This window comes from Triticum urartu, chromosome 2A (assembly GCF_056163025.1).
Source record: "Triticum urartu cultivar PI428250 chromosome 2A, HENAU_Tu73, whole genome shotgun sequence".
Lineage (NCBI taxonomy): Eukaryota > Viridiplantae > Streptophyta > Magnoliopsida > Poales > Poaceae > Triticum > Triticum urartu.
Window position 1 is genome coordinate 107,654,763 of NC_141874.1, and position 13,824 is coordinate 107,668,586.

Here is a 13,824-nt window from a genome sequence, read left to right on the forward strand (position 1 = left end):
AATATTGCTATGGTTAAAGATCTCTTGGCCGATAATATTGATGGGCATGTTATTTACTTCTGTGATGAGACTGCTAGAATTGCTAAACCTGATACTACAAATAAACATAGACCTGTTGTAGGCATGCCTGTTATTTCTGTTAAAATAGGGGATCATTGTTATCATGGCTTATGTGATATGGGTGCTAGTGCTAGTGCAATACCCCATACCTTATACAAAGAAATTATGCATGATATTGCACCTGCTGAGATAGAAGATAGCGATGTTACAATTAAGCTTGCCAATAGAGATACTATTTCACCGATTGAGATTGTTAGAGATGTTGAAGTATTGTGTGGGAAGGTTAAATATCCTGCTATTCTTGTTCTTGGTTCCCCACAAGATAGCTTTTATCCCATTATATTTGGTAGACCCTTCTTAAATACTATTAATGTTAAGATAGACTGCAATAAGGATATTGTTTCTGTTGGTCTAGGGGATATGCCTCATGAGTTTAATTTTGCTAAATTTTGTAGACAACCCCATGATAAAGAATTTCCTAGTAAAGATGAAATTATTGGTCTTGCTTCTATTGTTGTGTCTCCTACTGATCCATTAGAACAATATTTGATAGACCATGAAAATGATATGTTCATGAATTAAAGAAGGGAAATAGATGAAGTATTCTTTAAATAGGGACCTATTCTGAAACACAATTTGCCTATTGAAATCCTAGGAGATCCTCCTCCACCCAAGGGTGATCCCATGTTTGAGCTTAAACCATTACCTAATACTCTTAAATATGCTTATCTTGATGAAAAGAAAATATATCATGTTATTATTAGTGCTAACCTTTCAGAGAAGGAGGAAGAGAAATTATTGAAAACTCTGAAGAAGCACCGTGCTGCTATTGGATATACTCTTGATGATCTTAAGGGCATTAGTCCCACTCTATGCCAACACAAAATAAACTTGGAGGAAGACGCCAAACCAGTTATTGATCACCAACGACGGCTGAACCCTAAGATGAAAGAAGTGGTAAGAAAGGAAATACTAAAGCTCCTTGAGGCGGGTATAATTTATCCCGTTGCTGATAGTAAGTGGGTAAGTCCTGTTCATTGTGTCCCTAAGAAGGGAGGTATTACTGTTGTTCCTAATGATAAAGATGAATTGATTCCGCAAAGAATTATTATAGGTTATAGGATGGTAATTGATTTTCGCAAATTAATAAGGCTACTAAAAAAGATCATTACCCTTTGCCTTTCATTGATCAAATGCTAGAAAGATTATCCAAACATACACATTTTTGCTTTCTAGATGGTTACTCTGGTTTCTCTCAAATACCTGTGTTAGCTGATGATCAAGCAAAGACCACTTTTACTTGCCCTTTCGGTACTTTTGCTTATAGACGTATACCTTTTGGTTTATATAATGCACATGCTACCTTTCAAAGATGCATGATGGCTATATTCTCTGACTTTTGTGAAAAGATTTGTGAGGTATTCATGGATGATTTCTCCGTTTATGGATCCTCTTTTGATGATTGCTTGAGCAACCTTGATCGAGTTTTGCAGAGATGTGAAGAAACTAATCTCGTTTTGAATTGGGAGAAGTGCCACTTTATGGTTAATGAAGGTATTGTCTTGGGGCATAAAATTTCTGAAAGAGGTATTGAAGTTGACAAAGCTAAAGTTGATGCTATTGAAAAGATGCCATGTCCCAAGGACATTAAAGGTATAAGAAGCTTCCTCGGTGACGCCGGTTTTTATAGGAGGTTCATTAAGGACTTCTCAAAAATTTCTCGGCCTCTAACTAATCTATTACAAAAAATATATTCCTTTTGTCTTTGATGATGATTGTGTAGAAGCATTTGAAATACTTAAGAAAGCATTGATTTCTGCACCTTTTGTTCAGCCACCTGATTGGAATTTACCCTTTGAAATTATGTGTGATGCTAGTGATTATGCTATAGGTGTTGTTCTAGGGCAAAGAGTTGATAAGAAATTAAATGTTATTCAATATGCTAGTAAAACTCTAGACAATGCCCAGAGAAATTATGCTACTACTGAAAAGAAATTCTTAGCAGTTGTATTTGCTTGTGATAAGTTCAAACCTTATATTGTTGATTCTAAAGTAACTATTCAGACTGATCATGTTGCTATTAAATACCTTATGGAAAAGAAAGATGCTAAACCTAGACTTATTAGATGGGTTCTCCTTTTACAAGAATTTGATTTGCATATTATTGATAGAAAGGGAGCTGAGAACCCCGTTGCAGACAACCTGTCTAGGTTAGAAAATGTTCTTGATGACTCACTACCTATTGATGATAGCTTTCCTGATGAACAATTAAATGTCATAAATGCTTCCTATACCGCTCCATGGTATGCTGATTATGCTAATTATATTGTTGCTAATTTATACCACCTAGTTTCACATACCAGCAAAAGAAAAAGTTCTTCTATGATTTGAGACATTACTTTTGGGATGACCCACATCTTTATAAAGAAGGAGTAGATGGTATTGTTAGACGTTGTGTACCTGAGCATGAACAGGAACAGATCCTACGCAAGTGTCACTCCGAGGCTTATGGAGGACACCATGCTGGAGATAGAACTGCACACAAGGTATTGCAATCCGGTTTTATTGGCCTACTCTCTTCAAGGATGCCCGTAAGTTTGTCTTGTCTTGTGATGAATGTCAAAGAATTGGTAATATTAGTAGACATCAAGAAATGCCTATGAATTATTCACTTGTTATTGAACCATTTGATGTTTGGGGCTTTGATTATATGGGATATTTTCCTTCCTCTAATGGGTATACACATATTTTAGTTGTTGTTGATTACGTTACTAAGTGGGTAGAAGCTATTCCAACTAGTAGTGCTGATCATAACACCTCTATTAAGATGCTTAAAGAAGTTATTTTCCCGAGGTTTGGAGTCCCTAGATATTTAATGACTGATGGTGGTTCATATTTTATTCATGGTTCTTTTTGTAAAATGCTTGCTAAGTATGACGTTAATCATAGAATTGCATCTCCTTATCACCCACAGTCTAGTGGTCAAGAGAATTGAGTAACAGAGAGCTAAAATTAATTTTGCAAAAGATGGTTAATAGATCTAGAAAGAATTGGTCCAAGAAACTTGATGATGCATTATGGGCCTATAGAACTGCATATAAAAATCCTATGGGTATGTCTCCGTATAAAATGGTTTATGGTAAAGCATGTCACTTACCTCTTGAATTAGAACATAAGGCATATTGGGCTATTAAAGAGCTCAACTATGACTTCAAACTTGCCAGTGAGAAGAGGTTATTTGACATTAGCTCACTTGATGAATGGAGAACCCAGGCTTATGAAAATGCCAAACTATTTAAAGAAAAAGTTAAAAGATGGCATGACAAAAGGATAAAAAGGCGTGAGTTTAATGTAGGTGATTATGTATTGCTATACAACTCTCGTTTAAGATTTTTTGCAAGCAGACTTCTCTCTAAATGGGAAGGTCCTTACATTATCGAGGAGGTCTATCGTTCCGGTGCCATAAAAATCAACAACTTCGAAGGCACAAATCCGAGGGTGGTGAACGGTCAAAGAATCAAACATTATATCTCAGGTAATCCTATAAATGTTGAAACTAATGTCATTGAAACCATAACCCTAGAGGAATACATAAGGGACACTCTCCAGAACGTTTCAGACTCTGAAAAGGAATAGGTATGTGGTACGGTAAGTAAACCGACTCCAAAACAATTCTAATGGCAATTTTTCTCCATTTTGGAATATTTAGAAAAATAGGAAAATAAGAAGCAGACCGGAAAGGACACGAGGCTCCCACGAGGGTGGGAGGTGCGCCCTACCCCCCTGGGCACGCCCCCCTGCCTCGTGGGCACCTCGTGCGCTCTCCGGACTCCGTTTTCTTGCACGATACTTCTTTTAGTCGGTAAAATTCATTATATAATCTCCCGAAGGTTTTGACCACCATATCACGCAAATATATCTTGTCTTTGTTTCGAGCTGTTTTTCTGATAGATCCAGGTTGTCATGTCGTCTTCAAGTGCCCCCAAGGACCAGTTCTTCGAGAAGGTCATCAACCCCTACCTCACGGAGGTGCTGCAACACCCTCAAACCATTGAGACGCATGAGGGGTTGTTGCACATCCGCGATGTTGAGGGACCAGGGAGGACCAGAAGCACAGAGGCAAGGCTCGAGGCATTGGAGCAGCAAGTTTTCAAGTGTCAGGAGATGGTGGAGCGTGGACTCAACTCCAATCACATTATGATCACGGAGTTCACCAACAAGCACGAGCTGGACGTCAAGGACATTGGGGAGGCCATCTTCAAGCTTCATGAGAAAATCAAGCACCTCCAAGCCCATATCTATGACCTGCAAAATCAAAACTGTGAGTATGAATATAGATTCAAGAGGATGAGTTTGGCTGCAGATTTGAGGATTCAGGAGACTCGATCATCCATCTATGATGGCGAGCCTATGCCTTGGAAGAGGGATGACAAGCCTACATCATCAATAACTCCACCCTCTCCACCAACAAAGAAGAACTGAGTATCTGGTATGGGCATTCCCCTTGGCAACTGCCAAGCTTGGGGGAGTGCCCCGGTATCGTATCGTATCACCATCACTTTTATCTTTACCGTTTTTCTTAGTTCGATCCTTTTGATAATATCTTGATCTAGTAGAATAAAGTTTTAGTATGATCTAGTTGTGAGTTTTGCTTTATGATCCTTCTATGTAATTGAGTCCGTGAGCTATATATAATAAAGATTAGTGTTGAGTCAAGGGCTTGATTATTTTGCTATGACCTTGAGGGAATAAAATAAAAGAGAAAGAAATAAAAAGAAATAAAGAGATCATATGGATCTTATGGAGAGTAATGACTTCACATATAAAGAGTATGATGAATAAAAGTTGTCGAGAGTTGACAAACATAGTTTTGGTAATTGTTGCAATTAATAGGAAGTAATAAAGAAAGAGAGGTTCACATATAAATATACTATCTTGGACATCTTTTATGATTGTGAGCACCCATTAAAGTATGACATGCTAAGAGTTGACGTTGGACAAGGAAGACAACGTAATGTGTTATGTTTTCTTTCATCTGAGATGAATTATATTGTCATGGATCATCCAACATGTTGAGCTTGCCTTTCCCTCTCATGCTAGCCAATTTCTTTGCACCAAGTAGAGATACTACTTGTGCTTCCAAATATCCCTAAAACCAGTTTTGCCACGAGAGTCCACCATATCTACCTATGGATCGAGTAAGATCCTTCAACTAAGTTGTCATCGGTGCAAGCAATAAAAATTGCTCTCTAAATATGTATGACTTATTAGTGTGGGAGAAAATAAGATTTATACGAGCTTGTGATGTGGAAGAAATAAAAGCGACGGACTGCATAATAAATGTCCATACCACAAGTGGCAATATAAAGTGACGTTCTTTTGCATTAAGATTTTGTGCATCCAACCATAAAAGCGCATGACAACCTCTGCTTCCCTCTGCGAAGGGCCTATCTTTTACTTTTATCATCTACCTTACAAAAGAGTCATGGTGATCTTTGTTGGAAATATGCCCTAGAGGCAATAATAAATTAGTTATTATTATATTTCATTGTTCATAATAATCGTTTATTATCCATGCTAGAATTGTATTGATAGGAAACTCAGATACATGTGTGGATACATAGACAACACCATGTCCCTAGTAAGCCTCTAGTTGACTAGCTCGTTGATCAATAGATGGTTACGGTTTCCTAACCATGGACATTGGATGTCGTTGCTAACGGGATCACATCATTAGGAGAATGATGTGATGGACAAGACCCAATCCTAAGCCTAGCACAAAGATCGTGTAGTTCGTATGCTAAAGCTTTTCTAATGTCAAGTGTCATTTCCTTAGACCATGAGATTGTGCAACTCCCGGATACCGTAGGAGTGCTTTGGGTGTGCCAAACGTCACAACGTAACTGGGTGGCTATAAAGTTACACTACAAGTATCTCCGAAAGTGTCTGTTGGGTTGGCACGAATCGAGACTGGGATTTGTCACTCCGTGTAAACGGAGAGGTATCTCTGGGCCCACTCGGTAGGACATCATCATAATGTGCACAATGTGACCAAGGAGTTGATCACGGGATGATGTGTTATGGAACGAGTAAAGAGACTTGCCGGTAACGAGATTGAACAAGGTATCGGGATACCGACGATCGAATCTCGGGCAAGTATCGTACCGCTAGACAAAGGGAATTGTATACGGGATTGATTAAGTCCTTGACATCGTGGTTCATTCGATGAGATCATCGTGGAGCATGTGGGAGCCAACATGGGTATCCAGATCCTGCTGTTGGTTATTGACCAGAGAGTTGTCTCGGCCATGTCTGCATGACTCACGAACCCGTAGGGTCTACACACTTAAGGTTCGATGACGCTAGGGTTATAGGGAAAGCATGTACACGGTTACCGAATGTTGTTCGGAGTCCCGGATGAGATCTCGGACGTCACAAGGAGTTTTGGAATGGTCTGGAGGTAAAGATTAATATATAGGAAGTATGGTTTTGGCCACCGGAAGTGTTCCGGGCATCACCGGTAGTGTACCAGGACCACCGGAGGGGTCCGGGGGTCCACCAGGTGGGGCTACCAGCCCCGGAGGCCTACATGGGCCAATAGTGGGAAGGGACCAGCCCCTAGGTGGGCTGGGGTGCCTCCCACCAAGGCCCAAGGTGCCTCCAAGAGGGGAAGGGGGCAAACCCTAGGGCAGATGGGCCCTAAGGCCCACCCTAGGTGCGCCCCCCTCTCTCTCCCCCTTGGCCGCCTCCCAGATGGGATCTGGGGGCTGCCGCCACCCCTAGGGAGGGAACCCTAGGTGGGGGCGCAGCCCCTCCCCTCCCCCTATATATACTTGAGCAAAGGGGCAGCCCAATACACGATTCAATCTCCCTGTTGGCGCAGCCCTACCCCTCTTCCTCCTCGTCTCTCGTAGTGCTTGGCGAAGCCCTGCTGGAGTCCCGCGCTCCTCCACCACCACCACGCCGTCGTGCTGCTGCTGGATGGAGTCTTCCCCAATCTCTCCTTCTCCCCTTGCTGGATCAAGGCGTAGGAGACGTCACCGGGCTGTACGTGTGTTGAACACGGAGGTGCCGTCCGTTCGGCACTAGGATCATCGGTGATTTGGATCACGACGAGTACGACTCCATCAACCCCGTTCACTTGAACGCTTCCACTTAGCGATCTACAAGGGTATGTAGATGCACTCTCCTTTCCCTCGTTGCTAGATTACTCCATAGATTGATCTTGGTGATGCGTAGAAAATTTTGAATTTCTGCTACGTTCCCCAACAGTGGCATCATGAGCTAGCTCTATGCGTAGTTTCTATGCACGAGTAGAACACAAGTTGTTGTGGGCGTCGATTTTGTCAATTTGCTTGCCGTCACTAGTCTTATCTTGATTCGGCGGAATCGTGGGATGAAGCGGCCCGGACCGACCTTACACGTACTCTTACGTGAGACTGGTTCCACCGACTGACATGCACTAGTTGCATAAGGTGGCTAGCGGGTGTCTGTCTCTCCCACTTTAGTCCGATCGGATTCGATGAAAAGGGTCCTTATGAAGGGTAAGTAGAAATTGGCATATCACGTTGTGGTTTTGGCGTAGGTAAGAAACGTTCTTGCTAGAAACCTATAGCAGCCACGTAAAAACTTGCAACAACAATTAGAGGACGTCTAACTTGTTTTTGCAGCATATGCCTTGTGATGTGATATGGCCAAAAGGATGTGATGAATGATATATGAGATTGATCATGTTCTTGTAATAGGAATCACGACTTGCATGTCGATGAGTATGACAACCGGCAGGAGCCATAGGAGTTGTCTTAATTTATTTATGACCTGCGTGTCAACATAAACGTCATGTAATTACTTTACTTTATTGCTAAAGCGTTAGCCATAGTAGTAGAAGTAATAGATGATGAGACAACTTCAAGAAGACACGATGATGGAGATCATGATGATGGAGATCATGGTGTCATGCCGGTGACAATGATGATCATGGAGCCCCGAAGATGGAGATCAAAAGGAGCAAAATGATATTGGCCATATCATGTCACTATTTGATTGCATGTGATGTTTATCATGTTTTACATCTTATTTTGCTTAGAACGACGGTAGCTTAAATAAGATGATCCCTCTCTAAAATTTCAAGAAAAGTGTTCCCCCTAACTATGCACCGTTGCGAAGGTTAGTTGTTTCGAAGCACCACGTGATGATCGGGTGTGATAGATTCTAACGTTCGAATACAACGGGTGTAAGCCAGATTTACACATGCAATACACTTAGGTTGAATTGACGAGCCTAGCATGTACAGACATGGCCTCGGAACACGGAAGACCGAAAGGTCGAGCATGAGTCATATAGAAGATACGATCAACATGAAGATGTTCACCGATGTTGACTAGTCCGTCTCACGTGATGATCGGACACGGCCTAGTTGACTCGGATCATGTTTCACTTAGATGACTAGAGGGATGTCTATCTGAGTGGGAGTTCATTAAATAATTTGATTAGATGAACTCAATTATCATGAACATAGTCTAAAATGTCTTTGCAAATATGTTGTAGATAAATAGCTCACGTTGTAGCTCCCTGTTTCAATACGTTCCTAGAGAAAGATTAAGTTGAAAGATATTGTAAGCAATGATGCGGACTAGGTCCGTAGTCCGAGGAGTGTCCTCACTGCTACACAGAAGGCTTATGTCTTTGATGCACCGCTCGATGTGCAAACCCCTACAACGTCGTCTGTGGATGTTGTGAACACCTGACAGACACATCCTGATGACTACTTGATAGTTTAGTGCACCATACTTTACGGCTTAGAATCGGTATTCCAATGACGTTTTGAACGCCATAAGACATATGAGATGTTCCAAGAGCTGAAATTGGGATTTCAGGCTCATGCCCGTGTTGAGAGGTGTGAGACCTCTGACAAGTTCTTTAGCCAACAAGATGGAGGAGAATAGCTCAACTGGTGAGCATGTGCTCAGAATGTCTGGGGGCTACAATCACTTAAATCGAGTGGGAGTTAAACTTCCAGATAAGATAGTGATTGATAGAGTTCTCTAGCCACTATCACTAAGCTACTAGATCTTCATGATGAACTATGACATGCAAGGGATGGAGTTGATCCCGGAGCTGTTCGCGGTGCTTAAGACCGTAAAAGGTAGAAATCAATAAGGAGCATCAAGTGTTGATGGTTTAACAAGACCACTGGTTTCAAGAAGGGCAAGGGCTAGAAGGGAAACTTCATGGATGGCAAACCAGTTGCCTCTCCAGTGAAGGAACCCAAGGTTGAACCCAAACCCGAGACTGAGTGCTTCTATTGTAAGGGGAACAGTCACAGGTAGCGGAATTACCCCAAATGTATGATAGATAAGAAGGCTGGCAACTTTAACAAAGTATATACGTGTTATTAATGTGTACCTCACTAGTACTCCTAGTAGCACCTGGGTATTGGATACCGGTTCAGTTGTTATTATTGGTGACTTGAAGCAAAAGCTATGGACTAAACGGAGACTAGCTAAGGGCGAGGTGACGATGTGTGTTGGAAGTGTTTCCAAAGTTGATGAGATCACCATCGCACGCTCCATCTGCCTTCGGGATTAGTATTGAACCTAGATAAATGTTATCAGGTGTCTACGTTGAGCATGAATATGATTAGATCATGTTCATTGCAATACGGTTATTCATTTAAATTAGAGAATAATGGTTATTTTGTTTACATGAATAATACCTTTCATGGTCATGCACCCTATGTGAATGGTTCATTGAATCTCGGTCGTGGTAATACACATGTTCACGCCAAAGGATGTAGAGTTAATAATGATAGTACCACTTTCTTGTGGCACTGCCGCTTAGGTCATATTGGCGTAAGATGCATGAAGAAACTCCATGTCGATGGATGTTTGGAGTCACTTGATTTTTGAATCGCTTGACACATGCGAGCCATGCCTCATGGGTAGGATGACTAAGACCCCGTTTTTAGGTACAGTGAAACGGACAAGTGACTTGTTGGAAATCATGCATGCTGATGCGTGTGATCTAATGAGAATTGAAGCGTGCGGTGGATATCGCTATTTTCTCATCTTCACTGACGATTTGGGTAGATATAGGTATATCTACTTAATGAAGCACAAGTCTGAAACGTTTAAAAAGTTCAAGCGATTTCAGAGTGAAGTTAAGAATCATCATAACAATAAGATCATGTTCCTATGATCTGATCAAAAGGGGATTTTCTGAGTTACGAGTTTGGCAATCACTTAAGACATTGTGGAATTGTTTCACAGTTGAAGCCTACTGGAACACCACAAGGTAATGGTGTGTCCGGACATCGTAATCGAACCCTATGAGATATGGTGCGATCTATGATGTCTCTTACCAATCTACCGTTTTCATTTTGAGGTTATGTGTTAGAGACAGCTGCATTCACTTTAAATAGGACGCCATCTAAGTCCGTTGAAACGACGTCGTGTGAACATTGGTTTGGCAAGAAACCAAAGTTGTCACTTCTTAATGTTTGGGGCTGCGATGCTTAAGGCTTCAGCCGGAGAAGCTCGAACCCAAAGCGTACAAACACATCTTCATAGGATTCCCAAAGGTGACAGTAGGGTATACCTTCTATCTTAGATCCGAGGGCAGATTGTTTGTCGCTAAAAACGGGTCCTTTCTCGAGAAGGAGTTCTCTCAAAAGAATTGAGTGGGAGGAAGATAGAACTTGATGAGGTTGTCGAACCTTTACTTCAACCAGAAAGTGATGCAACACAGAAAGATGTTTTCTGTGGCACCTACGTCTGTTGAATAGGAAGTTAATGATAGTGATCATGAAGCTTCGGATCAAGTTGCTATCGAACCTCGTAGGTCGACAAGGATATGTACTACTCCTGAGTGGTACGGTAATCCTGTCTTAGATATCATGTTGTTAGACAACAATGAACCTACGATCTATGGAGAAGCGATGGTGGGCCCGTATTCCGACAAATGGTTAGAAGCCATGAAATCCGAGATAGGATCCATATATCAGAATAAAGTATGGACTTTGGTGGACTTGCCCGATGATCGGCAAGCCATTGAGACAAATGGGTCTTTAAGAAGAAGACGGACGTGGGTGGTAATGTTACCGTCTATGAAGCTCAACTTGTGGGAAAGAGTCTTTTCACAAGTTCAAGGAGTTGACTACGATGAGAATTTCTCACCCTTAGCGATGCTTAAGTCCGTCGGAATCATGTTAGCATTAGCTGTATTTTTCGATTATGAAATCTTACAAATGGATGTCAAAACAAGTTTTCTTACCAGTTTTCGTAAGAAAAGTTGTATGTGATGCAATAAAAGGTTTTGACGATCCTAAGAATGCTAAAAGGTATGCTAGCTCCAGCAATCCTTCTATGGACTAGAGCAGGCATCTCGGAATCGGAATATATGTTTTGATGGAGTGATCAAAGCTTTTAGGTTTATACAATGTTTGCTAGAAACTTGTATTTACAAGAAAGTGAGTGGGAGCACTACAACATTTCTGATAAGTATATGTGGATGACATATTGTTGATCCAAAATGATGTAGAATTTCTGGAAAGCATAACCGGTTGTTTGAAGAGTGTTTTTCAAAGGAAGACCTGGATAAAGCTGCTTACAAATTGGGCATCAAGATCTATAGAGATAGATCAAAACGTCTGATGATACTTTCAAAGAACGCACACCTTGACATGTTTTTGAAGGAGTTCAAAATAGATCAGTCAAAGAAGGGGTTCTTACCTGAGTTGTAAGGTGTGAAGTTGAGTAAGACTCAAAGCTTGACCACGGCAGAAGAAAGAGGAAGGACGAAGGTCGTCCCCTATGCTTTTGTCATAGGCTCTATACGGTATGCCATGCTGAAGTACCGCACCTGATGTGTGCCTTGCCACATGTCTGGCAAGAGGGTACAAAGGTGATCTAGGAGTAGATCACCGGGTAGCGGTCAAAATTTATCCTTAGAGGAATAAGGAAATGTTTCTCGGTTATGGAGGTGATAAAGAGTTCGACGTAAAGAGTTACATCGATGCAAGCTTAACACCTATTCGGATAGCTCTGAGTAGAGATACCGGATACGTATAATGGAGCAATAATTTGGAATAGCTCCAAGTGGAACGTGGTAGCAGCATCTATGATATAAAGTTTTGCGAAATACATAGGGATCTGAATATGGCAAGACCCGTTGACTACAACCTCTCTCACAAGCATAACATGATCAAACCCAAAACTCTTTGAGTGTTTATCACATAGTGATGTGAACTAGATCACTGAGTCTAGTAGACTCTTGGATGTTGGTCACATGGCGATGTGACCTGTGAGTGTTAATCACATGGCGATGTGAACTAGATTATTGACTCTAGTGCAAGTGGGAGAATGTTGGAAATATGCCCTAGGGGCAATAATAAATTAGTTATTATTATATTTCATTGTTCATGATAATCGTTTATTATCCATGCTAGAATTGTATTGATAGGAAACTCAGATACATGTGTGGATACATAGACAACACCATGTCCCTAGTAAGCCTCTAGTTGACTAGCTCGTTGATCAATAGATGGTTACGGTTTCCTAACCATGGACATTGGATGTCGTTGCTAACGGGATCACATCATTAGGAGAATGATGTGATGGACAAGACCCAATCCTAAGCCTAGCACAAAGATCGTGTAGTTCGTATGCTAAAGCTTTTCTAATGTCAAGTGTCATTTCCTTAGACCATGAGATTGTGCAACTCCCGGATACCGTAGGAGTGCTTTGGGTGTGCCAAACGTCACAACGTAACTGGGTGGCTATAAAGGTACACTACAGGTATCTCCGAAAGTGTCTGTTGGGTTGGCACGAATCGAGACTGGGATTTGTCACTCCGTGTAAACGGAGAGGTATCTCTGGGCCCACTCGGTAGGACATCATCATAATGTGCACAATGTGACCAAGGAGTTGATCACGGGATGATGTGTTATAGAACGAGTAAAGAGACTTGCCAGTAACGAGATTGAACAAGGTATCGGGATACCGACGATCGAATCTCGGGCAAGTATCGTACCGCTAGACAAAGGGAATTGTATACGGGATTGATTAAGTCCTTGACATTGTGGTTCATTCGATGAGATCATTGTGGAGCATGTGGGATCCAACATGGGTATCCAGATCCCGTTGTTGGTTATTGACCAGAGAGTTGTCTCGGCCATGTCTGCATGACTCACGAACCCGTAGGGTCTACACACTTAAGGTTCGATGACGCTAGGGTTATAGGGAAAGCATGTACGCGGTTACCGAATGTTGTTTGGAGTCCTGGATGAGATCTCGGACGTCACGAGGAGTTCCGGAATGGTCCGGAGGTAAAGATTAATATATAGGAAGTATGGTTTTGGCCACCGGAAGTGTTCCGGGCATCACCGGTAGTGTACCGGGACCACCGGAGGGGTCCGGGGGTCCACCAGGTGGGGCTACCAGCCTCGGAGGCCTACATGGGCCAATAGTGGGAAGGGACCAGCCCCTAGGTGGGCTGGGGCGCCTCCCACCAAGGCCCAAGGCGCCTCCAAGAGGGGAAGGGGGCAAACCCTAGGGCAGATGGGCCCTAAGGCCCACCCTAGGTGCGCCCCCCTCTCTCTCCCCCTTGGCCGCCTCCCAGATGGGATCTGGGGGCTGCCTCCACCCCTAGGGAGGGAACCCTAGGTGGGGGCGCAGCCCCTCCCCTCCCCCTATATATACTTGAGCAAAGGGGCAGCCCAATACACGATTCAATCTCCCTGTTGGCGCAGCCCTACCCCTCTTCCTC

At 42.3% G+C, this 13,824-nt stretch overlaps 1 long non-coding RNA gene across 2 annotated transcripts in view; it reads right to left on the reverse strand.

Annotated features, from left to right (window-relative positions):
* Nucleotides 1–3,643: 3,643 nt before the first annotated feature.
* The window catches only part of LOC147984123 (uncharacterized), a 32,303-nt gene continuing 22,122 nt past the window's right edge, over nucleotides 3,644–13,824 (reverse strand). For both annotated transcript variants that reach the window (XR_015615867.1, XR_015615866.1), the window contains exon 3: nucleotides 3,644–4,365. This is a non-coding gene — a long non-coding RNA (uncharacterized LOC147984123). The remainder of the gene's footprint in view (nucleotides 4,366–13,824) is intronic.